Source organism: Protopterus annectens, chromosome 8.part1 (genome assembly GCF_019279795.1).
Source record: "Protopterus annectens isolate FY-2018-M chromosome 8.part1, PAN1.0, whole genome shotgun sequence".
Lineage (NCBI taxonomy): Eukaryota > Metazoa > Chordata > Ceratodontiformes > Protopteridae > Protopterus > Protopterus annectens.
This window is the reverse complement of record NC_056742.1, coordinates 270,754,982-270,782,393: the sequence shown is the minus strand read 5'-3', so window position 1 is coordinate 270,782,393 and position 27,412 is coordinate 270,754,982. Positions and strand designations below refer to the sequence as shown.

Here is a 27,412-nt window from a genome sequence, read left to right as displayed (position 1 = left end):
TCGTATTCTTGGACTGTCGTTCCTACTGGGGCTTTTCTGTTCTGAGGATGGTATGTCCAGAAGTCAACTTTATGTCCTACACTGTGCATGGGGAGCATATGTGTGACATATGGCGTACCCATTACAACCTAAAGGCTTTTGTATACTGGGCGGACATCAGGCTACCCTTGGCAGGGATCCCTATTGTAAAAAAAACTGCAACAGTGAAGAGAAGGACATCTGCTGTTATGGTAAGATTTTATGCAACTGTACTTTCCTTGTGCCATATTCTACACGAGGGTGTTAGAGTGGTCTCTGTCATTATAGTGGTCTGTTTTTCACCATCCTATGCATTTTCCAATCAAACGCATGGGGATCTACAGACAGCATATTAATTGATGGCTAAATTCTCCTGCAGCCTCTCTAGGTCATCCCTTTGATGTCCTTCAAGGATGCATCTGCAGTCCTAACAAATGGGTTGTCCTGGCATCAGGCAGCCCTTCGGTCAGCCGGATTCCAAAGTCTGGGTCTGGCCTCGGCTGGTGTCGCACTTCACCCGACATCATAGCTGCAGTTCTTCGGGTATAAAGGCATCAGCCGACGCCATTTTCCTCTGTCTTTCTTGCTGCGTGGTGCCCGAAGCAGAAGCTGTTCGCAAGTGCCGGTCGGTCAGATCCAGAGATTACTACTACCGAAGACTTCTAAAAAGCCAAGTACCCCGTTGGGGACTCTTTCTTGCCTCAGCCGATGTCAGAAAAAGTGAATAACTGTTTAACTTGTGGGAAACAAATACCTCATAAAGACTTCCACTCTTACTGCCTACCTTGTTTAGGCCCAGACCACGACGTAGCAGCTTGTTTAGCCTGTGCTTCCTTCAACCGACGGACGCTTAGACGCCGGTCGGAGTTTGCAGAGGAGTTTTTCGGCTCCGATTTTGCTTATATCATGCCGTCGGAGACTCCGACTTCACATTTAGCTAAAAAACGTAAGGAAAAGGACCGACACTCGCGGTCCGCGGTTTCGGCCGAAACCGCGGTTAAGCCAACCACGAGTGTCTCTGTTTCGGCTGAAACCAAGTCTGCGGTTCTTCCTTCGGCCGAAAGCATGCTTCCTACTACCGAGGCCTCCTCCAACATAGCTGAATCTGCTACTGAAATTCCACCTGGTCTTACTGTTTCTCAGGATTTATCAGATACTATTCCCCTAGATGTATCTACTCCTGCACGTGGAGCTGCTAGGCCCCCTGCATCCATGTCAATTAAGGCCTTTGCCAGGTCTAAAGCAGCTAAAACTTCCAAGGCCTTGCCTACTAAAGCCCCCTCACACAGGCCTAGCTCCAGTACTCAAATGCTTAGTCTAGCAGAGGATCTCATTTCTTTGATCAGGGGATCCCAGTCTCACACTGATAGGGCCTCTCAACCCCCTCCAGAGAAGAGACCTAGAGCAGAACCCCCTGAGCCAGTTTCCACTGATTACTCCTCAGATGAATCAGAAAATACAAACCCCCCGGAGGGCCCTTATTCTCCATATGAGGACTCTGATGCAGAGGATTCCATTCCTTCTGCCTCTCCTCCTGAGGAATTTTCTTTTGGGGAAACCTTGCATGCTATGAGGGAACAATTTCAATGGCAGGACCAGGATTTCTCAGACTCTAGGAAAAGGCTTAGGACTTTCTTGCATTTGCCACAGCATAGGCCTTTAGCCATTCCTCCAGTACTTACAGTTGTGGATGATGCATTTAATGATGCTTGTACTGCTCCTGACTCTCTACCTCCGGCCCCTGCTAAGCCCGACAGATACTACAGGGTTCCAGACACACATAATCACTTGTATAAGGCTCCTTTGGCGGATCCTGAAACTATTTCACAGGGTCCCAAGGCTGTAGCAGCTACCTCTGCCAAAAACCCACTCCCCTCTGAAAGGGAATCTAGGGCCTTGGAGAGATGGGGTAAAAAAGTTTATACTTCTGCTACTCTTTCGGCTAGGGCCTTAAACTGTCAATTCCACATGATTCAGTATCAGGAATTTATGTTAGATCAGTTATCTAAAAAGCTATCCTCTCCTGATCCTTTAGACAGGAAGTCACTTCAGGAAATGGTACATAACATACAGCAGGTCAGTAATCATTCCTTAAAATGCAGCTATGATGCACTGGAGGCCTCCTTTAGATCAGCTATGACTAGTACAGTGATCAGAAGGCATGCATGGTTAAAAGAGCAGTCCTTACCAGACCATGTAAAATCAAAGCTCCTAGATGCTCCCATGGATAAACACAATTTGTTTGGCTGTCCTGCACAGCAAGTGTTGAAGAAGGTGGAAGAGAAAGCAAAATCTATCCAGACAGTCAAGGATTTCTTACAGGTCCAGCCTCCAAGGTTTAGCAGGAACTGGCCTTCCAAGAATTGGTCCTTTCCAGACACCAGCAGAGCACAGAGAGGCAGGAATAGGCGCACAAGAGGCAGAGGACAATCCAGAGGTGCCTACAGGGGATGTCAGTGGCAGCCTAACAACCAGCAAAGTACTGCTGCAGACCCAGCCACTACCACTTCCACAGGACAATCACAGTGACTTGGCTCTGAAGCCGCCTACCAGGGAACAACTAGAAGCACCCTTAGGCGGAAAGCTAGCCTTATTTTCAGCAAACTGGCATTGCATTACAGGAGACAAATGGATTTTACAGACAATAGACAAATGTTACAGGTTTCACTTCCATACTCTACCAAGGAAGAGAGGAATGCCAAACCTACCTCCAAATCAAATGGCAAATGCACTTCAACAAATAGACAACTTAAAAAGGATGAGAGCTATAGAAAAGGTACCATCTATAGAACAAGGGCAAGGATTTTACTCCAGACTTTTCCTGGTGCCAAGGAAGGAAAATCAATGGAGACCTATTCTAGACCTGTCCGCTCTGAACACACACCTCATTGTCCCAAAATTCAAAATGCTGACTCTACAGCAACTTCTTCCCATGCTGGGCAAGGAGTCTTGGCTGGTAACTCTAGATCTCAAGGAGGCATACCTGCACGTCCCTATACGACCAAATTGCAGAAGATACCTCAGATTTCTTGCAGGATCAGAGCATTATCAATTCTCAGCATTGCCTTTTGGCTTATCTACTGCGCCCAGAGTATTCACGAAGTGCCTGGCATCAGTAATTGCTCATTGCAGGCTTCAGGGAATTCAAATTTACCCTTACATGGACGATTGCCTGTTACAAGCGGACAACAAAAACAAATTAACAAAAGACTTGAAAAGGGTCATTCATCTACTGCAAGCCTTGGGATACACAGTCAATATAAAAAAATCAAGGCTGTTGCCATCCCAAAGGATAACCTTCTTGGGTGCAGAACTAGACACATCAAATCAAATGGCATCCCTCACAGCAGAAAAACAAAAGCAGCTTCCACTCTACTTCTTGGCATTAACAACACAGAACCATCTGACAGCAAGGAAAGTCCTGCAAGCCCTGGGTTACATGGCATCCTGCATAATATTGATCCCACATGCCAGACTACATATGAGGAAGTTGCAATGGTACCTCAGGAGTTTATGGTCTCAGCACAAGCACAGCCTAGAAACCCAAATTCCAATAATTCCATGCCTGAAACAAGAAATCCGATCGTGGGCTCAGGCCTGTCAATTGAACAAAGGACTGCCCTTCCACAGCCCTCAACCAAGCCAGACTATCACAACAGACGCCTCAGACCTTGGTTGGGGCGCACACATGCTGGACAAGTGCATTCAAGGCTTATGGAGTCAAGACCAGCTAAACCTACACATAAACCAAAAAGAGATGCTGGCAGTAAAACTGGCAATTCAAGCATTCAGACCGTTTCTTCAACAGGGGCAATTGCTGATAAGGACGGACAACACCACAGTTATGTGGTACATCAACAAACAGGGAGGCACACATTCATATCCTCTATGCCGGATGGCAATGGATCTCTGGAATGTGGCCCTAAGCCTAAACATACAGCTCAAGGCAATATTTGTGCCAGGAAAACAAAACATACTAGCAGACATCTTAAGCAGGACTACCACGGATGCCCACGAATGGATGCTGCATCCAGACATCTTCAAATCCATCACAAGGAAATGGGGACTACCAGAAATAGACTTATTCGCATCCCCACACAATCACCAATTGAAAAGATTCTGCACAAGGACATACCACCCACTTGCTTGGAAGGTGGACTCCCTATCTTTCAGCTGGAAAAACCTGACAGCATATGCATTCCCTCCTCTTCCTCTGATACACAAGGTGCTATTGAAGATCAAAGAGGACCACCCAAGGATCATCCTGATAGCTCCAGACTGGCCGAGACAGCACTGGTACCCACTACTGAGGAGTATGTCTCGGGAACTCGCATGGCCTCTACCCTTGGTTCCTTTACTACTAACACAGAACAACTACAAAACCCTGCATCCGAACCTGAAAACACTGCAGCTAGCTGCTTGGAGCATTGCATAAGACAAAATAACCCAGATTTATCCCAAAGGGTTAAGGACATTATCTTGGAAGCTCGCAGACCCTCAACAAGGAAAACTTATTCAGCGAAATGGAAAAGATTTCTCTTTTGGAGTGCAGCAAAAGGGCAGAATGTAGCACTGGTAAACATAGCTAACATCCTGGAATACTTAGCAGAGCTTTTCCACAATGGCTTGTCCTACTCTTCCATTAAGATTCATGCGTCAGCTATTTCAGCAGAATACAACATGGATCCTCCAGTCTTCTCTCATCCTCTACTCAGGCAGTTTCTGAGAGGAATCAAAATGTAAAGCCACCAAGGAAGCCACCATTGCCTACATGGGACTTGAACTTTGTGCTAGAAAAATTGACACTCCCCCCTTTTGAACCAGCAGCAACAGCAGAATTACAGTATTTATCATGGAAAACTGCTTTCCTGCTTGCAATCACTTCAGCAAGAAGGGTTTCTGAACTACAGGCATTAATGGCAGTGCAACCCTTCCTTATCTTCCATCAGGATAGAGTGTCCATGAGAACTAATCCTACCTTTATGCCAAAGGTGGTCTCCAGGGTATCTTTAAACCAGGCAATCCACCTACCTACATTCTTCCCCAACCCACAGAACAGGGGAGAAAGACTGCTGCATACCTTGGATGTGCATAGGCAATTGCGCTACTACCTGGACAGAACCAAGAACAATAGAAAAACTGATCAGCGTCTGGTAGCATATGCCACAGGAATGGAAGGAAAAGCAATTTCAAAACAGACAATCTCTAAATGGATAGGAAATTGCATTAGATTTTGTTATTCTTATCATGGAAAGGCAACTCCAGAAAATATCAGACCTCACTCCACAAGGGCTACAGCCACTACTACAGCTTTTTTACGAGGAGTGGCTACAAAAGACATTTTAGAGGCTGCTACTTGGAGCTCCGTGCATACATTTGCCAAGCATTATAATCTACCCTTATACTCCAGATCCCGAGCAGGTTTTGCCACTGCTGTGTTGCAAGGGATCTTAACTACACCATAATCTTGTTAGGGCCTCCTCCCCCAGTTTGGCTATGGTATTCTACCCATTTGTTAGGACTGCAGATGCATCCTTGAAGGACATAGTACAGTTTTGTACCTACCATAAATGTAGATGTCCGAGAGGTATGCATCTGCAGTCAGGATTACCCACCCTCCTTCCCCTCTGTGGTACTCCTAGGGTATTTGCCCATCTTGTAGCTAGCTGGGGGAATCTATTATGGTGTATTTGTTTGTATATATGTACATACATGGTTATTTCTATTTGCTCTATGTTGTTTGGAATCATTTGCATTTATCCAAATTTAGCCTTCCTAGAGGGCATCTGGCATCTGGGGCAAGAAACACTGAGGAAAATGGCGTCGGCTGATGCCTTTATACCCGAAGAACTGCAGCTATGACGTCGGGTGAAGTGCGACACCAGCCGAGGCCAGACCCAGAGTTTGGAATCCGGCCGACCGAAGGGCTGCCTGAGGCCAGGAAAACCGATTTGTTAGGACTGCAGATGCATACCTCTCGGACATCTACATTTATGGTAGGTACAAAACTGTACTTTCTTCCTCTTCCAGCAGCCACAGTAACCATGGATGCTTCCCTTCTGGGGTGGTGGTGGTGTGTGGTATTTCAAAGGAAAGACTGTCCAAAGAACATGGTCTTTGACGGAGGCCAGTCTTCAGATCATAGTTGTGGAGATGAGGGGAGGTATCTTAGCATTGCAGGCCTTCCAGGACTCCGTTCCCATGTGTGCGATCGCTTTTCAGACAAATAATGTGCTGGTGGTCTGGTGTATGTTTTAGAGGACATGAGGTTTTGGCAATGGACAGTGTCTTCCCAGCATTTTCCGACTGTAGTGCATATCCTGAGGAAGTCCAGTTTATTAGCAGACAAGTTGAGCACGTCCTTTGGCCCCCAGTTCTTCTTTATGCTCATCCTCTGACTCCCCTCATAACTGCAGTTCTGCAGAAAGTGGCCTAGTGCTAAGAGAAGATGATCCTCATTGTCACCTTATGGTCTTAACAGATACTATTCCCCTTCCTGTGGCCTCATCTGGTGTATCCTTCCTGGGGTGCTGGATCTGCCCCAGATTTGATCACTCAACTGTCTGGCAAGCCTTACCCGGACATCAAATGTGTCAGTTTGACTGCTTGGTTTCTCCACTTCCAGTGATGGCCCAGTAATTCCAGGCTTTCATCCACTGTGATTCACATCCAGTCATCATCACAAAAACCTTTCACCAGAAAAGTTTATAGAAGCAAATGGAAGAGGTTTTTCATCTGGGCTTCTGCAAAAGTCTGGATCCTTTCTCTGCTCCCTTAACACTGGTTCTAGATTTTCTAACAGGTCTTTCTTGTGCAGGAGCTGTAGCAGATATTTTTCATACCAGATTTAAGTATTCTACCATAAAAGTTAAGCTGGCAGCTGTCTTGAATTTTCATGTTGGTGAAGATCATACTCCTGCTGTCTTATTAAACTAAGGCCTTTTCACAGGGTTCTTTCTCCTACTGCCTTCACTAAGGGACCATGTTCCACCTTGGGATGTTACTATTTTACTACAGGCTTCAACAAAACACCCTTTCCTTTTGAAACTGGAACTACTACAGAATTGAAGTCCCTTTCTTTGAAAGCTTTTTCTGGTGGCAGTTACCCTTGCCAAGGAGGATCTCCAAACTCCAAGCTTTGTCAAGCAAACCACCGTATTTAGTCTTTCACGAAAATAGAGTTTCTCTCTGAAGAAATCCTAACTTCCTTTCCAGAGTTGCTTCTGAGTCTGCTGTGAATCAGGTGATTAATCTCCCTGTTTTCTTTCTTAATTTCTCAAACAAAGGTAAACATCTCCTACATTTGTTGGATGTTCATCAGTTGTGCTTTCTGTTTACATTGTACGAAGGACTTAAGAAAATCTGACCAGCTTCTTCTCTCTTTTCCTAAACTTAAAGTGAGAACTATTGTCTGAATGCTTTGTTTGTCTATAGAGCCAAGGAAATGTTGCTGCCTCACACACCTAAAACCCATTCATTTAGGGCAGTGGCAACCTCTACTTGATTCTCTAGTGTCCCTGTTGGTAATGTCTTGCTGTAAGTACTTTGGTCTACAGTGTATACATTTATCACTCATTACAAGCTGGACCTACAGTCTAGGTCTAGGGTTTTGTTTGGCTCCACCATCCTTTGAAATATCCTTCCAAGGGTCCTCCCAGGGTGTTGAATGGAAAAGACAACATTGGATATGCAAGTTATGTACTTAATGTAAAAGACTCGGCCCGTGTTGTCTTCTTCCATTTGTTTCATATTTTTCTCCCTCCACCCCCTGACAAATTGTCACTGTTTTGGGCTCTCGACTGACTGTACTAAACATGCCCAGTGCTTTGTCTTACAGTGTGGGACAGTTTCATTGTTGTTTTAGGCCCTTCCTGTTTTTATAATATAGGAGAAGCTTTTGGTATAGGCAGGCAAACTCGATCTGAGGAATTGTGAGGGCAGAGGTGAATTATGGCTAGAAGGGAGGAGACTCGACCTTTAATTCAAAGGTCTGAATGTTGCTGGCATAGGATCTGGTTGGATCTGATGCACCCCAAGGTTGAGATGGACAGAAGAAGACAACATGGATCTAGCATTATCGTAAGTATATAACTTTTGTGTTTTTCTTGACATCTATGGCTGATCTAACTATAGGAGTTTACCCCTTTCATCCTAATGTGCTCTCACTTCAGTGTTTGTTATGTATGTGCATGGAGGGGTGTATCTTGATGAAAGCCATTTTTTCCCCAGCAAATGGCTTTCACTGAAGAATTCTATTGATATGCGAATTTTTTAGAAATTCATTTTGACAGACTTGATATATGAGCAGATTATTCAAGACTGAAAAACTTAATTGCATTCTCTGCATATTTTCTTTGTAAATTTTGGTTCAGCACTGGTTGACTGCAAAGGCATGTACCAGTTATTTCTTTTCCCTAGACCATATAGGATAGCCCTGTGTAAAACTGAAGCATAAAAGTTGTTATTCCCATAAACATTCAAGTTTCTAAGCAGATATATGGTGAAAAGGGGTCACACTGGATCATTTTGATGTACCAAGGTCTGTAAAAGTAATTTCCTTTCAAATTCAGAAAAAAAATGTGTATTAAAATAGTGTATAAGCAATATTAAAACAATCACTTATTGAAATATAAACATATTCTTAAAAATATTTTCAATCTTTTAAACAAGCTGCAGGTTTAATAGCCTTATATAACAACCCATCATGGGCAGTGCTGGAACTAAAATACTGTGACCTGATGGGCAGGCTATGACAGATTTAATGTAAAATGTACAATTGCTTGCTGCTATCCTCCCCTGCCTTGCTTCTAGATGCTATACGCACCACTTATCTTACTGAGTAAAATGTACTTTCTGCATTCCTCAGCATCAATACCACAAACAATTTTCTCAACAACAGACTTTGCTTTAAAAAAGGTACATTTAATGTTTAGTTAAGGAAAGTTCCACCCACCAGTGTAGTTGGCCTTAGCCTAGAGTTATTCCTTTTTCCCATACTATAACCTAGATATTTTTAACACACACATGTGCTTCAGTAACTTTGACTTTTTTCACTTGCTTGCCCATCACAGATGATGAAAGTGTCACAATTTTTTGTATTGAGATCTTGCATTATTTCAGAAAGGAAGTTCTCTCAGTCTGCATGACCTAGGCTGGACAGCGGATAGTGTAGTTTTCACTGTTGGTTGCCAACTACAGTTTTTTTATCTGTTTTTTTTTTTTCCACCTTCCTGTTTCATTTATTCTATCCATCTCGGTATCCCTATCCATTGCTAGGTCTACCTGCTTCTTTTCTCCCCTGGACTTCGTTGTGTGAGCTGGTTTAGGTGTGGATCTTAAGGGTCCTACGGGTGGTACCAACAACTGCTTCTGCTGCTGCAGAAGATTATTATGACCTACCCTTATTTCCCTTCCCCCTCAATACAGCATTCATCATCAAAGTCTAAGAGCTACTTCCCTGTATAGGTTCATAGGTTCATACTAGGCTATCTGCCCTAGGGCATTTATAAGCCTAGCCAGAGTTGTGTGGCTTTCACCACCCCTTAGGTTGAAGAATACTATACCCATTAGTTTGCTGTGCGTCTGTCCAGCAGTGATACAGAGATGATCCCCGGGGTAAACCTACGATCTCCCATTCCCTGGTCAAGATTCCTCTTGAACAGAGCCAGCAAGGTGCTCTGTCTCACATGGACCGGGATTCTGTTCCACAGCATAGGGAGTCTCTGGGTGATGAATCTGTCCCTCCAGTACGTCCTATTTATATCCGTGTTGAGGTTTAAGTCTCTTGCTCTTGTGGCTCTGGTGGATTTGGATTTTTTGAGGTGGAGCATGTTCATTAATTCCGGGTTGGACATGGCCTTGTATGTCAGGCACAGGTCACCTCTGAGCAGACGGTATGCGACTGAATAGAGCTGGAGTTTCTTCAGTCGGGCAACATATGGCATATTTTTGAGCCCCTTTATCCTTTTGGTGAGGAACTTTTGGGGTCTTTCCAATTGCTGCAGGTGTCTGGTAAGATACATTCCGAATGGGGCATTGTACTCAATCATTGGTCTGATAAGTGAAGAGTACAGGGGAACAATGACCTCCCTTGATCTGGATGTGAATCCCTTCATAATCAGGTGGGCAATGTAGAAGGTCCTCCTAACCACTTTGGCAATGTGAGTGTCAAAAGAAAGGTTACTGTCAACTTGGGTCCCCAGGTCCCTGATAACCTCTTCTGTGCTTAATGGATTGCCACCTATGTGGTAACTTGGGGTTACCTTGTTTTTATCAAAGGGTATGACTATACATTTTTTGGCGTTTAGCTTAAGGCCATGGCTCTGGCACCAGTTATCCGTTTCTATGAGACCTCTCTGAAGGATATCTTTGTCTGATGGATTTTCAACTATGGCGCCCAGTTTGCAGTCATCTGCAAACTTTGTCAGCCACAATCCTCCTATGTTTGCCTGCACTTCTGAAAAGTAGATGCCGAACAAGAGGGAGCCCAGGACTGAGCCCTGTGGGACACCGCTTGTGACCGGCTTGGAGTCTGACATGGCACCAGCAACTCTAACCTTGTGGGTTCTGTCCTTGAGCCAGTTTGCAACCCATCTTGTGACATATGGGTTTACATTTAAGCTGGTGAGCTTTTCTATGATACCCGAGTGGGGTATTGTGTCGAAAGCTTTTGCAAGGTCAAGGTAGGCTGTGTGAACTGCCTTACCCTCATCAATGGCCTTGGTGACTGTTTCAAAAAAGTCGACCAAGTTCAAGAGGCATGATCTGCCCTTGACAAAGCCGAATTGGGTAGGATCCAATGTCTGTAGGTCCCCTATGTCTTTATGAGTTCCATTATGATCCTCTCCATAGCTTTGCAGACCAGGCTTGTTAAGCTTATGGGGCGGTAATTACCAGGGTCCGTAGAAGCACCGCCTTTGTGGAGTGGGACCACAGTTGCCATATGCCACTCTTTGGTGCACGTATCCTGTGGTAAGGCTAAGATTAAACAGCAGCCTTATGTGTGGGTTTAGTTCCTCATTGAGTTCGTAGCACACAGCCGGGGACACCATCCGGTCCCATTGATGCTGTGTTTTTAGCTTTAGAGAGAGCAGCTCTCACCTGGGCATTTGAGATGATTGGGAGGCCACACTCTGCTGGGATAGATATTTCTCCTTTTGGGGGGCAGGGAGGGGAGAAATTTTCACTGAACCTGTCTGCCAGTATGTTTGCAATGTTTGTGGGTTCAGTGATTTTTGTATCATTTTGGACTAATTCTGAGCATATCTGGGAGTTTCCATCCAGATTTCTAACATAGCTAAAGAAGGCCTTATGATTGTCTTTTGAGTCCTTGGCGATTTTTCTCTCAAAGTTGGCCTTGGATGATTTTATGAGTGATCGTAGTTTTTTACTAGTATTAATCAGAGATGTCTTCCCTTTTAGGGATTTTGCTCTATCTTGTAGTAGCTTTCTCCTCTTGTTGTAAAGTTTGTTTATGGCTGGGGTCCACCAGATCGGGCGCTTGCCTTTGGTGGAAAGGGTCTTGATTTTATTTGGGATTGCTTGATCCATGCAATCCTGGAGGTGCTCAGAAAGCATTTGTAAGGGATTCAGCAGCGGGTTGTGGTTTCCAATGGCTCAGGGGCCTTGAAGGATACCACACCAGTCTTAAGAAGTGTGAAGTTGGCTTTTGAGAAGTTCTTCACTGTGGTGTTTTTTGGTGGGGGCGGGATGTGGATCTCCAGTGAGATTAGTTTATGGTCTGATCTCACCAATGAGGGATATACTTCCGTGTGGAGCATTTTGTCCCCATGTTTGTGATGATCAGGTCTAGTATATTTTCACCTCTTGTGGGAATGGTGACAAGTTGTTCCATAGCATTTGAGTTTATGAACTCCAGGAACCTTTGGGCTAGGGTATTGGGGCTTGAGTAATGTTTCCAGTCTATGTTTGGGTAGTTGAAGTCACCCAATATGATGGTGTTTGGAGAGACATTTATACTCTCCAGTGTCTTCAGGAAGGCTGTGTGGGGTTCCTGAGTTTGAGAGGGTGGCCTGTAACATGCTACAAACTGTAGAGCAGTTTTGCCTATGGTTAATTGCACCTGAATGGTCTCTGATGCTTCGTGAGTTGCCACCAGCGTGGAGGTGTTGGGTATCCTTGATGAATATGGATACACCCCCTCCTTTTGTGGTACGGTCCAGGTTTTGGGGCCGGAACGCATGATATGAGGTAAAACCTGATAGTGCCGGGGTGCTCTCAGGAGCCTTGAACCAGGTTTCAGTCACAGCACAGACATCGATGTTCTCCATACTGAGGAGGGCTTCGAGGGAGTGCATCTTGAGATTTAGACTTCTGGCATTGAGCAGCATTACCCTTAGTTTTTTCCATTATTGTTTTCTAGGGCGGTGGGTTTAGAATTTGAGCCTTGTCTAAAAAAGGCACTATGGGGGTGGCAAGAGCCTTTGCAAATATCCGGAAACCCAGGGGTGACAGGTGCAAGCCGTCCCTTGCTAAGCAGCGTGGCTTGTCAAGCATGTCATTCCAGGCAGACAGACATTGGATCCCCTTAGAATGACACCAGAAATTAAGCCAGTTATTAAAACTGATCATTTTGTCTCTGTATTGTGGCATCATTCTTGGTGAAGGTAGGATACTGCTCAGGGTCAGGGTCATACCAGCCTGGGCTACATAATCTGAGAGCTCCTTTATGTCTCTTTTCATGTAGTCCAGGGAGGTACGTCTCTGGTCATTCACACTGGCATGGACAATGACTGAGTCATACTTGTACTTGCTGTGGAGTGACCTGAGTGCTTGTGATGTAATGGGATCCTATCTCGCCTACATTCATGACAGATGGGTTCGGAGCCGATCCATCGGCTCCGACTCGGCAACTTATACACTAGCACGAAGTCTCTCATTGGCTGGGCTACTCCCTATCCCAGGATGCACTACACCTGCTTCCCCAGATCTCGTTTGCCGCTTTACAAGCTGGACGTGGTCTCGACTTGGCTGGAGCTAAGTGGTTCTTTTTTCCTTTATTGGTCCTTGACCTTGGGGTTTTTTGTCATATATTAACCAAACAGCTGTTTTAACAGCTATTCCTTATACTGTTTGTGACTTTTGAGTGCTTGAGTGTCTTCTGGTACTTAATTTTTTCAGTCGGGCAAGGCCCGTTTAAGTTAGAGGGCCTTTGCCCTACCCTTGTGTACTATTTAATTTTAGTTTCCTTTGTGGTTAATTGTTTTTGGGCCAAGCCCGCTTAAATTAGAGGGCTTTGGGCGTTGGACTTGTTTTATCTGTTTGTTTGTGAGGTAAATTTTTCCTAAGTGCTCGCCAGTGTGTCTCAAGCGCTTTCAGTTGGCTTTTGTTATAGTGCTTACTTTTGTGGTAAAGTCATACTTGTTGTAGGGCCTGTACTATGTCTAAAGAACAAAAATCGGTTTTAAAAATGCACTCGGTGCAGTTATAAAATGTCCATAACAGACAGTCATTCAATCTGTGTCTATTGTTTGGGGTCAAACATCTGCAAGAGACTTGTAGCGTATGTCATGCTTTTTCTGCTAGAGTTCTTCAAGAACGTAAAAACAAGCTGATATTGAAAGGGCTTATCAAACCTTCTTTTGAGGAAGCCTTAAATCCTCCTGTTGCTTCCAAAGAAAAGATCGTCGGCACCGACAAGTCCGTCGGAGCCGACTTCTAAAAAGACAAAATTGACCTCTTCTTCCTCGGCTCCACTGACTTCGGGGCCGGGGGTCGAAGGGTCTGCCTCGATACCTCCTACTTCGGCTCCATTGCCTTCGGAGCCGCAAGTTGGAGTATCGAGAGGTGAATCACCTCCATCGGTTCCAATGGCTTCGGAGCCGGTGGAAGTGTGCAGCTCAGACTCTTCCCCCTCGGCTCCGAAGAAGGCTCCTTCGGTGCCGATGGTGGTCCATGATGTGGTGGAGTCGGCGCTGATAGTTTTGGAGCCATATCGGAGCCGGTCCCCTTCTTTCTCGGAGCCGAGAAGAAAATCTTCTCGAGTGTCTACCTCCTCTAAATCCTCGAGACTGTCAGATTCGGACCTGGATAGGGTTTTACAGAGGCTTTTCCAGTCTCCAGTATTTACTAAAATGGTCTCGGCTCCAGCACAGTTTGCTTCGGAGCCGATCCCCCCTCCAACACACTTGATTCCTCCTCCAACCTCTTCGGAGCCGTTGGAGCCGGTGGTGGTGGAGCAATGTGGAGCCATACGGTCGGAGCAGAGACCCCTTACAGGCCTTTCAGCTCCGACTATGCTTCCTACCCTGTCCTCCGGTTCAGGGTTTGGTACTGCGACCTCTTCAGCCGGGCCCGAGGGGAATACTTTGGGATTAGGTGCTTCGGTGCCTAGTCTTCCTCTCGGAGCATCGGCTGCTGGAATTCCCAGTGCCATCGTGGCCTCTAGACCAGTGACCTCCTTGGATTCTGGAGGTCCGGCCTTTGAGGCCACGAGGAGCGCGCTGGCCATGCCTTTGCCGGTTCAACAAGTTTCTACCTCACCGTCCCTAGATTTGGAGACTGGTGCCTCTGTTGTGTTGCAGCCCCGCAGCGGGCCCCAGGGCCTGAGGATACCCCCATCGGGTTCCCTTCTTCGGGTGGTCCGTCCGAAACTGCTTCGACGAACCCCACGGAAGAAATTGTGTAAGAGGAAGCACGTGACTCCCAAGATGAGTCTATTACATCGGATACTGACCTCGATGACGAGAAGGGTCCCCAGATCATCTTCGATGATATCTCCTTCTCAGATATCTTGGAGATTCTGAGACAGAGAGGTGACTGGCAAGCCAAAACCCCTTCAGCTGAGGAGTCAGTCTTCCTCAAGGCCTTTGGGGCCCAGCCTTCCGCCTCCTGGGTGTCTCCGCCTTTCTTGATGAACTCCTTGATTTGGTTTTCAAGGGTGTGGGAACACCCTGATTCTGTGGAACCGGTGCCTGAGGCCCAATAAATTTTGTCAGCCCCCCCCCCAGAAGGAATTTCTCACTAAGGGTGTGCCTGTAGATGCTTTGGTGGTGGCTTCTGCCACACAGCAGGACGTGGCAGAGGCTTCGACGCCTATTCATCCTCCTAATAAGGATTCTAGGAGTATGGATAGGTACGGAAGCGACCCTGTCTTCAGCGGCCTTTACCTTACGGTCGCTGAACTATTTATGTCATTTTACGAGGCTCCAAAGGGATCTTCTCAAAGAGCTAAATGACTCTATTGTTGGTAATCTACCTGAGGCTGGCCCCGACTGTTGGTGCACAGATGACTACCCTTTTTCTATCGTTAACTCGTCCATGAGGCTCATTTCGTATGCGGCAAGGCGAGTAGAGCAGCGGAACAGGCGTTGCCCTCAGGAGACAAGCCTGGTTACGCTTGTGTTCGCTCACGGAGGCCTTCAAGTCTTCCTTCGACGCCTTTGATGGGTCATCTTTGTTTGGACCCAAGGTGAAGGACACACTAACTCGGTGCGAGCAGGAGGGCAAGACTTTGACTGCCGTTGGGGCCGTTTTCCGCTCCTTCCAGGCCTTATCCCAAGGCTGGGAGAGGAGGGAAAATGTGGTTTAAAAATCCCAAAAGTCTTTCTCTACTCCACCCAGTGATTCCCTCCAGAGGCAGGGGATTTTGGAAGACGCCGCCCAGAGGTGGCAGAGGCCCCCGTAACTCTGGAGACAGCGATTCCTTTCGTGGTTCTTCATACAACCAGCGTTCCTGAGTTGTTGCCCGACTGTGCAACTCGAGCCAGTCGGGGTCGCTTGCGGCGCACCCACAAGCTTGGGAATCCATAACAAGCGATCGTGGGTGCTTCGCATCATTACCGGAGGATATATCATACCCTTCAACAAACCCCCCCTTTCTTTAAGGGAAATCCCGGACGTGCCACCCAGTCAGCGGGATCAGGCAGCATTAGAGATTTCAAAGCTGCTAGAAAAAAGAGCCATCCAGCCTGTCCCCATCGACCAGATCGGATCAGGAACTTACTCAAAGTTATTTTTGGTACCAAAAAAGACAGGGGACTTCAGGCCCATTTTGGACCTCAGTTCATTGAATCGTTTAGTAAAGAAGTCCAAATTCCGAATGGTCACTCTTCAATCTATTCTCCCTTTGCTGGAAAAGAATGCATGGATGTGCTCCATAGATCTCCAGGACGCTTACTATCACATTCCCATAGCTCAAGAGACCAGGAGACATTTACGCTTCCGCCTCGGAGCCAGTCATTTTCAATTCCGAGCACTGCCCTTTGGTCTCACCACAGCCCCCAGGGTGTTCACCAAATGTCTGGCAGTGGTAACTGCTCACCTGAGAAGTCTGGGATTCCAGGTGTTTCCTTATCTAGACGACTGGCTCCTTACTGCCACCTCCGAGCATCTACTACTCCAAGCGCTCAGAGCCACGTTCACCTTGGGCCGTTTCTTGGGGATCACGTTCAATTTGCAAAAATCTGTACTACAGCCATCTCAGCGTATTACTTTCATAGGCAGACTTAGACACAAAAAGAATGCGCGCCTATTTACCGGCAGCAAGAATTCAGGTCTTACAAGATCAAGTCAAATCCTGTCTCTCCCTACAAAGAGCCCCGGCCCATCGGATCCTACAACTGTTGGGCTCGATGGCGTCGACCATACTTTTAGTTCCCTTGGCCAGACTTCACATGCGAATTTTACAATGGCTACTGTCGGTTCAATGGTCCTATCAGGAACTTCCCTTGAACCACTTAATCATAATCACGGAAAGTTGCCGTCAAGATCTTCATTGGTGGCTTCTCCAATCAAATCTCGACCAGGGGCGACCCTTTATACCTCAACGTCCCATTGCCACTGTGACTACGGACGCCTCCCAGGTAGGGTGGGGGAGTCATTACCTGGACAGGTCGGTCCAAGGCACATGGCAGATCCAGGAAACGCATTTGCATATCAATGTCCTGGAGATGAGAGCGGTACTTTTGGTACTCCAAGCTCTCCATCACGCTCTCCCACAGGGCCCGACATTATCCTATCCGACAACATGTCGGTGGTGTGGTACATAAACAAGCAAGGTGGAACCAGGTCTTACCCACTATGCAGAGAAGCCATGAGACTTTGGCACTGGGCGGTAGCTACCAACCGCTTTCTAATGGCAACGCACATTCCGGGGAAGTCCAATGTGATTGCGGACAGATTAAGCAGGACCATTCTTTTACCCCACGAGTGGTCCCTCAAACAGAGTATAGCTGCGAAAATCTTCGACAGATGGGGTCTTCCTTGCTGCGACCTGTTTGCCAGCCCACACAATGCGAAATGCAGAGAGTTCTTCACACTGTTCCCTTCTCAGGGACAGATTCCCAGGGACGCTCTGACTCACATTTGGCCCCCCGGTCTTCTCTACGCCTTCCCTCCGTTCCCCCTTCTACCGAGGGTGATACAGAAGGCCATTTACTTAGAGAGCGAGATGATTTTGATTGCCCCGCACTGGCCTCGTCAAGTTTGGTTCCCCTTCCTACAGAGGCATGCGATAGAAGGTCCATGGTTTCTGGATCCAGTGCCAGACCTGTTGACTCACCAGTCAGGACGGCGTCATCCGTCTCTCAGGTCCTTGAAGTTGGCAGCATGGTTACTCCACTTCCATCCTTAGTCCGAGACTATGCTCTTTCGCCGGATGTGGTCCACATACTGTCTTCTTCTCATAAACCTTCCACCATCAAACTTTATTCCAGTAAATGGAAAAGGTTTGCCTTCTGGGCTCAAGAACGGGGTATAGATCCTCTCACTGCACCAGTATCGGAGGTTCTGAATTTTCTGGCCTCCGCGTTTCAGTCGGGCTCTTCAGTTTCTACCATTAAGGTTCAATTAGCAGCGATCTCTAATTTTCATGCTTCTTTTGAACCTTCATTGATGTCTGACAAACTTTGTAAGGCTTTTCTTAAAGGGGCTTGGCTCCTTAGGCCTCCTTTATCTCAGCCTGTTCCACCTTGGGATTTGAATATGGTTCTTGCTGCCTTAACGGCCCGTCCTTTCGAACCAGCTGCTACTTGTGATTTAAAATTTCTGTCTTGGAAAACGGCCTTTTAGTAGCCATAACATCTGCTAGGCGAGTTTCAGAACTTCAAGCTCTTTGTTCTGATCCTCCCTATTTGATTTTTCACAAGCATAGAGTTTCATTGAAATTAAACCCTGCATTTATACCAAAGGTGGCCTCCTCTTTCTGTATGCAACAAACTATAGAACTCCCTGTCTTTTTCCCAGAATTCTCCAATAACGCAGAATATACCTTGCATCAATTGGACGTACATAGACAACTACGCTTTTATTTGAATAGAACCGCTCAAACGCGAAGTCAAATCAGTTGTTTGTTTCTTTGCAGCGAACAAATTGGGTCAACCAGTAACAAAAGCCTCCATATCTAAATGGATTAAAGATTGTATCATTTTTATTTATTCACAGGCTAATAAAGACCTTCCCTTTCCAGTCAAGGCTCATTCTACCAGGGCAATGGCTACTTCCGTAGCTTTTCACTCCAAATTATCAATAGATGATATTTGTGCTGCGGCAACCTGGACTTCTCCGCACACTTTTATTTCTCATTACAAATTGGATGTGGTTTCTCGAGGCAGAGCTTCCTTTGGTTCCACAGTTCTCAGGAGTGTATTCCAATGAGCCACCCGGGATGTAGGTGCTAGGGATGCTGTCCCATCTGTCATGAATGTAGGCGGGATAGGATCCCATTACATCTTTTAGTTATGTACCTACCATAACTTCGGATGTATGGGATCCATCTCGCCTACATTCATAAGTACCCACCCTCCTTCCCCCTTCCATTTGGATTTAGAGGAGCTGTAGTCACTTTTTTCTTGGCGTTCTTCTTGAAGAACTTTAGTTGGTTATAGTGACTAATAGTGTTTTCTGTGTTTACATGGGTGTATGAAAGCGAACAAACAAGATCTGGGGAAGCAGGTGTAGTGCATCCTGGGATAGGGAGTAGCCCAGCCAATGAGAGACTTCGTGCTAGTGTATAAGTTGCCGAGTCGGAGCCGATGGATCGGCTCCGAACCCATCTGTCATGAATGTAGGCGAGATGGATCCCATACATCCGAAGTTATGGTAGGTACATAACTAAAAGTTATGTGGCGGATTCTAGCGCCCGACAGGCAGCTTACTGTGACCCTCTCCTTGTTCAGTCTGGTGAGTGGGACGTCAGTGTGTCTGACTATGGAGTCACCTATGACAAGTGTGTCTGGCATTGTGTTTGGCCTTAAGGGCTGTGACTGATTTGCACACTGACTTTGTGATCTATGTGTTGCTTGTGTTATGTCATGAGGTGGCAGTTGTTTGGGTGTCTGCTTTGGAGGCCTCTGCTGTTTTGGTAGATTTTTGATCAGTGCCTCCGAGTATGTCTTTGTGTGTTTATGTGTTTGATTTGTAGTTGTGATAGTTCTATGTGAGACTGGGTTTATGGTGTGTGTGGTTACCTTCTCCTCCTGTCTGGTTTTGCCAGTCCTGAGTTGAGAGAGCTCAGCCTCCAGTTTGGCTATATAGTTGCATCTCTCGCATGTATTTGTGTTTTGTGGGAGGAGGAGAGGGTTCAGGCAGCATCTTCAGTGCATGCCCTCAAGCTTGGATGGGCACACCTATTCCTGCCTTCCAGTGCCTCATATTCCTGAACAACTAATTGAACCCAAGTCACCTGTGTCATAGTTAGAGCTTTGTCCCTCTGTACTATAGTGCTGGTTTACAGTTTTGTATCCTGCGACTTTGTCTTGCTCAAGTCAGTAAATTGCCATAAACCGCTAAAGTGAAACTATTTTTTCAAGGATGAGTTGTTGGAAATTGGATGAGGATGAAAAGTACAGTTTTGTACCTACCATAAATGTAGATGTTCGAGTGTTGACACTGCTGCAGTCATTACACTTGGGTTATCCTGCCGTCAGGCGGTCCCGCAGTCGGCCAGAGTTCCAAAGTCTTGGTCCGGCATCAGTTGCTGTCGCCTCCTCCCTGATGTCAGTGCGACAGGGGTATATAAGATGCAGCCAATGCCATTTTCTTCAGTTTTTCTTGCCCCAGATGTCAGGTGCCCCCAAATAGGTAGGCAATTCAAATTGCTAGTAAACAATACCAAAGAAAAGCAAACAACCATTTTTAGTTGCCAGCAAGTACTCCCCATAGGTAATAAAGGGTAGATGCCTTAGGTAAGTACCAGAAAGTAAGAGGGGAAGGAGGGAGGGTAACCTGGACTGCAGCAGTGTCAACACTCGAACATCTACATTTATGGTAGGTACAAAACTGTACTATGTTCATCGTGTTACACTGCTGCAGTCATTACACTTGGGTGGAATCCCAAAGCTGAGGTAGGGAGGCTGGATCTATAAGGCATTAATGGTGGCTATAAGGCCCTGCAGTACAGCAGTGGCGAAACCAGCTCTGGATTTGGAGTATAAAGGCAAATGGTAATGTTTGGTGAAGGTATGCACAGAACTCCATGTTGCTGCTTCCAAAATATCCTTGGTAGGTACTCCTCTGAGGTAGGCAGTTGAAGTGGCTGTTGCTCTGGTGGAGTGAGATCTAATGCTGCTAGGTACAGGTTTCCCATGGTGGGTATTGCAGAAACGTGTCCTATCCATTTTGAAATAGTCTGCTTTGAAATGGCTTTTCCCTGTGCTCATGCAGTGCATGCTACCAATAATTGCTCAGATTTTCTGAAAGCTTTGGATTTGTCCAAGTAGAAGTGTAGCTGTCTGTGAATGTCCAAAGAATGTAGTAGTCTCTCCCCTTTGTTCTGTGGTTTGGATAAAAAGTTGGCAAGTGAATTGTTTGGTTTAGAGCCACACTTAATACCACCTTTGGCATAAACGAAGGGTTAGTTCTTAAAGACACCCTGTCCTGGTGGAAGATGGGGAAAGGTTCCACTGCCATTAGTGCCTGTAATTCTGAAACTCTTCATGCTGATGTTATTGCCAGTAGCAGAGCAGTTTTCCAAGAGATGTATTTTAATTCTGCTGTGTTAGCTGGCTCAAAAGGAGGTAAAGTTAATTTTTCCAAAACAAAGTTGAGTTCCCAAGTTGGAGTAGGTGCTCTACGGGGCGGTCTTATGTTTTTAGCCCCTCTGAGGTATTGTTTGGATTAGAAATAATTGGTGGATCCGTGTTGTAATGAGCAGAGATAGCTGAGGCGTGGATCTTGATGGATGAAGAGGAGAGGCCCTTGTCCAGCATCTCAGTTAAGTATTGTAGTATCTGAGGAATGTTTGGGACAAGAGGGTCAAGGCTGTGCGCTTGGTTCCAGGCACAGAATCTCTTCCATTTATCTGAGTAGGCTTTCCTGGTGCTAGGCCTTCTGGCCTCCAGAATGACATCCATAACAGCTTTGGAGAGAGGCATTGCTTGCTTGATTAGGGAATTTTTCATGCAGCTAGGTTTAAGGTCTTTAGCTGGCTGTGAAGTATCTGATTGTTGTGCTGTGTCAGCAACTGTGGGATTTGAGGTAAAATCCAGGGTGGTTCTTGTGCTAAGTTCTTTAAGATTGGGTACCAGTGCTGGCGTGGCCAGTCTGGTGCAATCAGGATCATTTTTGGCTCTTCCTGCCTGGCTTTTATGAGTACCTTTGGAAGGATAGGTAAAGGAGGGAAAGCGTATACTTGTAGTTTTTTCCAGCTGAATGAGAGGGCATCCACTTTCCATGCTTGTGGATGGTAGCTCCTTGTGCAGAATATCTGTAATTGGCAGTTCTTTGGGGAAGCAAACAGATCTATGTCCGGGCTCCACCATTTTTGTGTTATCATTCTGAATATTTGCGGGTTCAGTTTCCATTCGTGTGGGTCCATAATGTTTCTGCTTAGGTCGTCTGCCAGTGTGTTTTTCTCTCCTGGCAGGAATTGTGCTTGCAGATTAACTTGGTAGTTTAGAGCTGTGTTCCACGAGGTCATGGCTTGTCTGCAGAGGGGGTAGGAGTGTGTGCCCCCTTGCTTGTTTATGTACCACATAACTGTGGTGTTGTCTGTCTTTAGTAGTAATTGTCCTGGATGCAGTAGGTCCTTGAAAGCTATAATAGCATTTTGTACAGCTAGCATCTCTTTTTGATTGATGTGGAGATGTCTTTGCTCTGTGGGCCACTCGCCCTGGATACATTTTCCTGCCATGTTTGCTCCCCAGGCGTAATCCGATGCATCTGTTGTCAGTGTCTGCCTGGCTGTGGGTTGAGTGAAAGGCTGTCCCTTGTTGAGGTGACAAGCTTGTGCCCACCATCGAAACTCCTGTTGTAGGCAAGGAATTAGTGGTATAACTGTTTCCAAACTTTGACAGTGTTGAGACCATATGCTCTTTAGGTACCATTGTAGTTTCCTCATTTGCAGTCTGGCATATGGAATTAGTAGTATGCAAGATGCCATGTAGCCCAAGGCCTGCAGAATTTTTCTTGCAGGGAGTTGGGTCTTTGTCGCCATTAATTGAAAATATTGAGTCAGTTGTCCTTGCTTGTCTGGCGTGAGATAAGCCATCTGTGCCGTTGTGTTCAAGCTGGCACCCAGGAATATTATCTGTTGTGAGGGCACTAGTTTTGATTTCTTTTCGTTTACTGTGTACCCCAGGCAACTTAATAACTTTTTTACATACGCCCGATGCTTTAGTATAATGTCCTTGCTCTCTGCTTGAATCAGGCAGTTGTCCAGGTATGGATAACTTTGAATTCCTTTTTGCCTGCAAAATGCAATTACTGGTGCCAGGCATTTTGTGAAGACCCTGGGCGCAGTAGATAAGCCAAAGGGCAGTGCAGAGAATTGATAGTGCATTAAACCAGCTAGAAATCTGAGGTATCTTCTGCAGTTTTGTCTGATAGGGACATGCAGGTATGCCTCTTTGAGGTCCAAAGTCACGAGCCAAGCTTTCTTGCCCAGCATGGGAAGAAGCTGCTGTAGTGTCAACATCTTGAATTTCGGAACATCCAGGTAAGTGTTTAGTGTAGAAAGGTCCAGAATGGGTCTCCAGGCTTTGTCCTTTCTGGGAACCAGAAAGAGTCTTGAGTAAAATCCTTGTCCGTGTTCCTGTGGTGGTACCTTTTGAATAGCTCTCATGTCCATGAGTGCTGTAATTTGTTTTTTGAGCCTCTGCCCATTGATTTGGTGGCAGATTTGGCATTCCTTTTAGCCTAGGCAGGGTGTGAAAATGGAACATGTAACCTTGAGATACAATGTTGAGAACCCATTTGTCTTTGGTAATGCAATGCCAGTTGTGATAGAAAAGTGCCAGTTTTCCTCCTAAGGGGGCTGCCAAGAGAGTACTGTTTGGCAGCTGTAGTGGAATGTCATTGAGACTGTTTTTTATAAGGTTGAGGCCTGTCTTCCCCTTCTTTCTGGCCTGGTGTGCCCCATTGTCGAGGCCTGTAAGGGCCTTGTGTCTGACCTCTACCTCTTGGACGTCTGTATCTGCCCCTTTGAGGTCTATCTGTGACTAGAAAGGACCAATTCTTTGTTGGCCAATTTCTGCTAAAACGAGGAGGCTGAACCTGTAAGAAATCTTTCACCGTTTGCATAGATTTTGCCTTATCCTTCATCTTCTTTAATACCTCCTCTGCCTTAACTCCAAACAGCACATCCCTCTGCAAAGGTGCATCCAGTAATTTGACCTTAACATGATCTGGTAACGTATGTTCTTTTAGCCAAGCATGCCTTCTATTGACAGAGCCTATAACTGCTGCTCTACAGGAGGCCTCTAAGGAATCAAACCCACATTGCAAAGTATGTTTTCCCACTTGTTCAGCTGCATGCAATAAATCCTGCATTTCTTTTAAGTTAGGAGGATCTGAATCTGGAAGCATCTTTTGTTTCAACTGAGACATCAAAAATTGCTGATATTTTAGCATGTGAAACTGGCAATTCAAGGCTCTCATTGCTAAAGTTGCAGACATATATACCTTTTTTCCCCATCTGTCTGATGCTCTGGAATCTCTGTCAGAGGGAACTGGGTTTTTTGCTGATGAGGCCTTAATCCCTCTGGGTCCCTGAGAATTAGTTTCAGGGTCAGCAACAGGGCTTTTGTACAGACATTTGTGAGAGTCAGGGACTCTGTAATATCTATCAGGTTTAACTGGGGCTGGGGGTAAGGAGTCAGGGTTCAAACTGGATTCAGAGTACACATCATCCACAATGTCTAAAACTGGCGGGATAGCAAGGGGTCTGTGTTGAGGCAATAAAAGGAAGTATCTGAGTCTTTTCTTGGATTCTGAGTAATCCTGACCTTCCCAATGGAAATGCTCCCTCATGGTATGTAAGGTCTCCCCAAAGGAGTAATCCTCAGGTGGAGATGCTGATGGAATTGATTCCTCAGCATCAGAATCCTCATAAGGGGGTAAAGAATAACCTAGATCCGAGGAAGAGTCTGAGGAAATGGACACCTGGTCAGAAGATTCATAGTCTGCATCCTGTCTGGGCCTTTTAGCAGGAGGGGGATGGGACCCCCTGATCAGGGTGATTAGGTCCTCGGCCATTTTTAGCATTTGTTTCTTAGGCATGGAAGCCTGTCCTGGAGAGAGTTGTGTCTGTTTCTTTGCTTGTAAGGGAGGCTTAGACTTAACAGAGGGTTTAATAGTTAACTGGGTAGGTCTGAAAACACCCTCTGTAGCTGTGGATTGCTCGGCTACTTTGGGTCCCTCTGTAGGTTTAGGATTGGTAAGCTGAAGACCAAGTGCATCCGAAGGCCCAGCCAGCTCCACGTAGGAGTCGGAGGTGGTCTGTGGTTCTGTAGAAGCGGTCGTCAGGGGCTGCGTAGGCGCCTCGCTGAAAACTGGCGACCGGCCTAGAAGAGGCCTCATCGTCAGTTTTGGGCCTCGGATGCCTGTCCTTGTCCTTGCGCTTTTTATGCATTGCGGTCATCGGAATTTCTGACGGCATAGTGTAATTGAATTTTCTACCGAAATAATGTCGGGCAAAAATCAAACCGACGTTAAGTAGTGCGCTTGTTAAACCTAGCACAAAACCGACAACCAGTGACGTCATGGTCAGGGCCTAGGCATGGAATACAATAGGAGTGGAAATTCTTATGAGGTATTTGCTTCCCACAAGAAATACAGTTATTAACTTTTACTGACATCAGTCTGAGGCAAGAAAAAGTTTCCCCAATGGGGTACTTAGCTCTTTTAGAAGACTTCAGTTCTGGATTCGGAAGGAAAATCTCAGGAGTCGGCCAATCGGCACTTGCAAACTGCTTCTGCTTCGGGCACCGCGCGGCAAGAAAGACTGAAGAAAATGGCGTCGGCTGCTTCTTATATACCCCTGTCACACTGATGTCAGGGAGGAGGTGACAGCAACCGACGCTGGACCAAGACTTTGGAACTCTGGCCAACTGCGGGACCGCCTGACGGCAGGATAACCCAAGTGTAATGACTGCAGCAGTGTAACATGATGAACATCTGCAGTGCTACTTAAAATGGGAAGCAATCTCTTTAATGATGAGTGACTTGTTATCTATTTAAATACAAAATCACACACATTATCAGGGCCTATAGGTAGCTGCCATTTACTTGGCTTTTTAAAGTAACAGCTTTCAGTTAGTAATGATTGGTGGAAATAACTTTAAGACCTTGTAAGAAAGTTGTTGAGGGTAGGTCTAAATATTAATAATGGCAGATTTACAATAAAGCAGAGATGCTACAACCTCAGATGGCATACATAACCACAGTTCACTTGCTCAGCACCAGCACAACAGCCACAACTCAGTCTCAGACCACAGAATCTGGCAATTCTCTACCCCCTGACATAAGAGACTCAAATAATTTCCTGAACTTTAGCAGGTCCCCTAAAAACACCTAAAAATTAAAGGTAAATGCAAATACATCCATAATAAAGTCTGGTTACTTATAATTCAAAGTCTTGGTATTGCAGCCCTGGTCAAGTTGCCTCGCAATCCTGAAATATAGCCACAGTTGTGCTGGTGGTATGTTTTCTGTAGTAAATCCAAGATTAGCCTTCTAGTACTCCTTGAGAGATCCACAGGCTTTCTAGTGATTTTTCTGGTTTTTGACAAGGATCTATCAAGAATACAGGAGTCAGGGTAATATTTCTGATGTACCAAACAGCCATTATTATGTCATTAGCATATACAGTGGATATAAAAAGTGTACACCCCTGTTAAAATGCCAGGTTTTTGTGATATAAAAAATGAGACCACAATAAAACGTTTCCCACCTTTAATGTGACCTATAACCTGTACAATTTAATTGAAAAACAAATCTGTTAGGGGGAAAATATAAAAAATAAAACATTTACAATAAGCTGGTTGCATAAGTGTGCACACTCTTAAACTAATACTTTGTTGAAGCACCTTTTGATTTAATTACAGCATTCAGTCTTCTTGGGCAGGAGTCTATCAGCATGGCACATCTTCACTTGGCAGTATTTGCCCACTCTTCCTTCCAAACGTGCTGAATATCTGTCAGATTGAGAGGGCATCTCTTGTGCACAGCCCTCTTCAGGTCACCCCACAGATTTTCTGTTGGATTTAGGTCTGGGCTCTGGCTGGGCCATTCCAAAACTTTAATTTTCTTCTGGTGAAGCCATTCTTTTGTTGATTTGGATGTATGCTTGGGGTCATTGTTGTGTTGAAAGGTGAAATTCCTCTTCATCTTCAGCTTTCTAGAAGACACCTGAAGGTTTTGGGCCAAAAGTGACTGGTATTTGGAACTGTTCATAATTCCCTCCACCTTGACTAAAGCCCCAGTTCCAGCTGAAGAAAAGCAACCCCAAAGCATGATACTGCCACCACCATGCTTCACCGTGGGGATGGTGTTCATTTGGTGATGCAAAGTGTTGTTTTTGTGCCAAACTTACCTTTTGAAATTGTGGCCAAAAAGTTCAGCCTTGGTCTCATCAGACCATAATACATTTTCCCGCATCCCTTTGGGAGACTTGATGTATTGTTTTGCAAATTTTAGCCAGGCCTGGATGTTTTCTGTGTAAGAAAAGGCTTCCGTCTTGCAACCCTACCCCATAGTCCAGACATATGGAGAATACGGGAGATTGTTCTCACATGTAGTGCACAACCAGTACTTGCCAGAAATTCCTGCAGCTCCTTCAATGTTGCTGTAGGTCTCTTGGCAGCCTCCCTGACCAGTTTTCATCTTGTCTTTTCATCAATTTTGGAGGGACATCCAGTTTTTTGCAACATCACTGTTGTCACATATTTTCTCCACTTTTTAATGAGTGTCTTCACTCTGTTCCATGGTATATCCAATGCTGTGGAAATTTTTGAAGAAGCATGATTTTAATGTTGTCTACTATGTTCTATCTATGTTTGTCACCCTACTGAAAAGTGCATATTATACTTATCTCTAAATGTTTCTATTGTTCCTAATGTATTTGTACTCTGCTTTCTGGAGTTTTTCTCCCCGGGCCTCCGCTAAAAATGGTCATATATCCAGTCGGACTTTCCCGGTAAGCAAGTGTAAAATAAAT

The 27,412-nt window shown here is 45.6% G+C and overlaps 1 protein-coding gene across 1 annotated transcript in view; it reads left to right on the top strand.

Moving 5' to 3' along the window:
• GPATCH1 (G-patch domain containing 1) overlaps positions 1-27,412 on the top strand; it is a 780,183-nt gene that overhangs the window by 715,637 nt on the left and 37,134 nt on the right. The window lies entirely within an intron of this gene.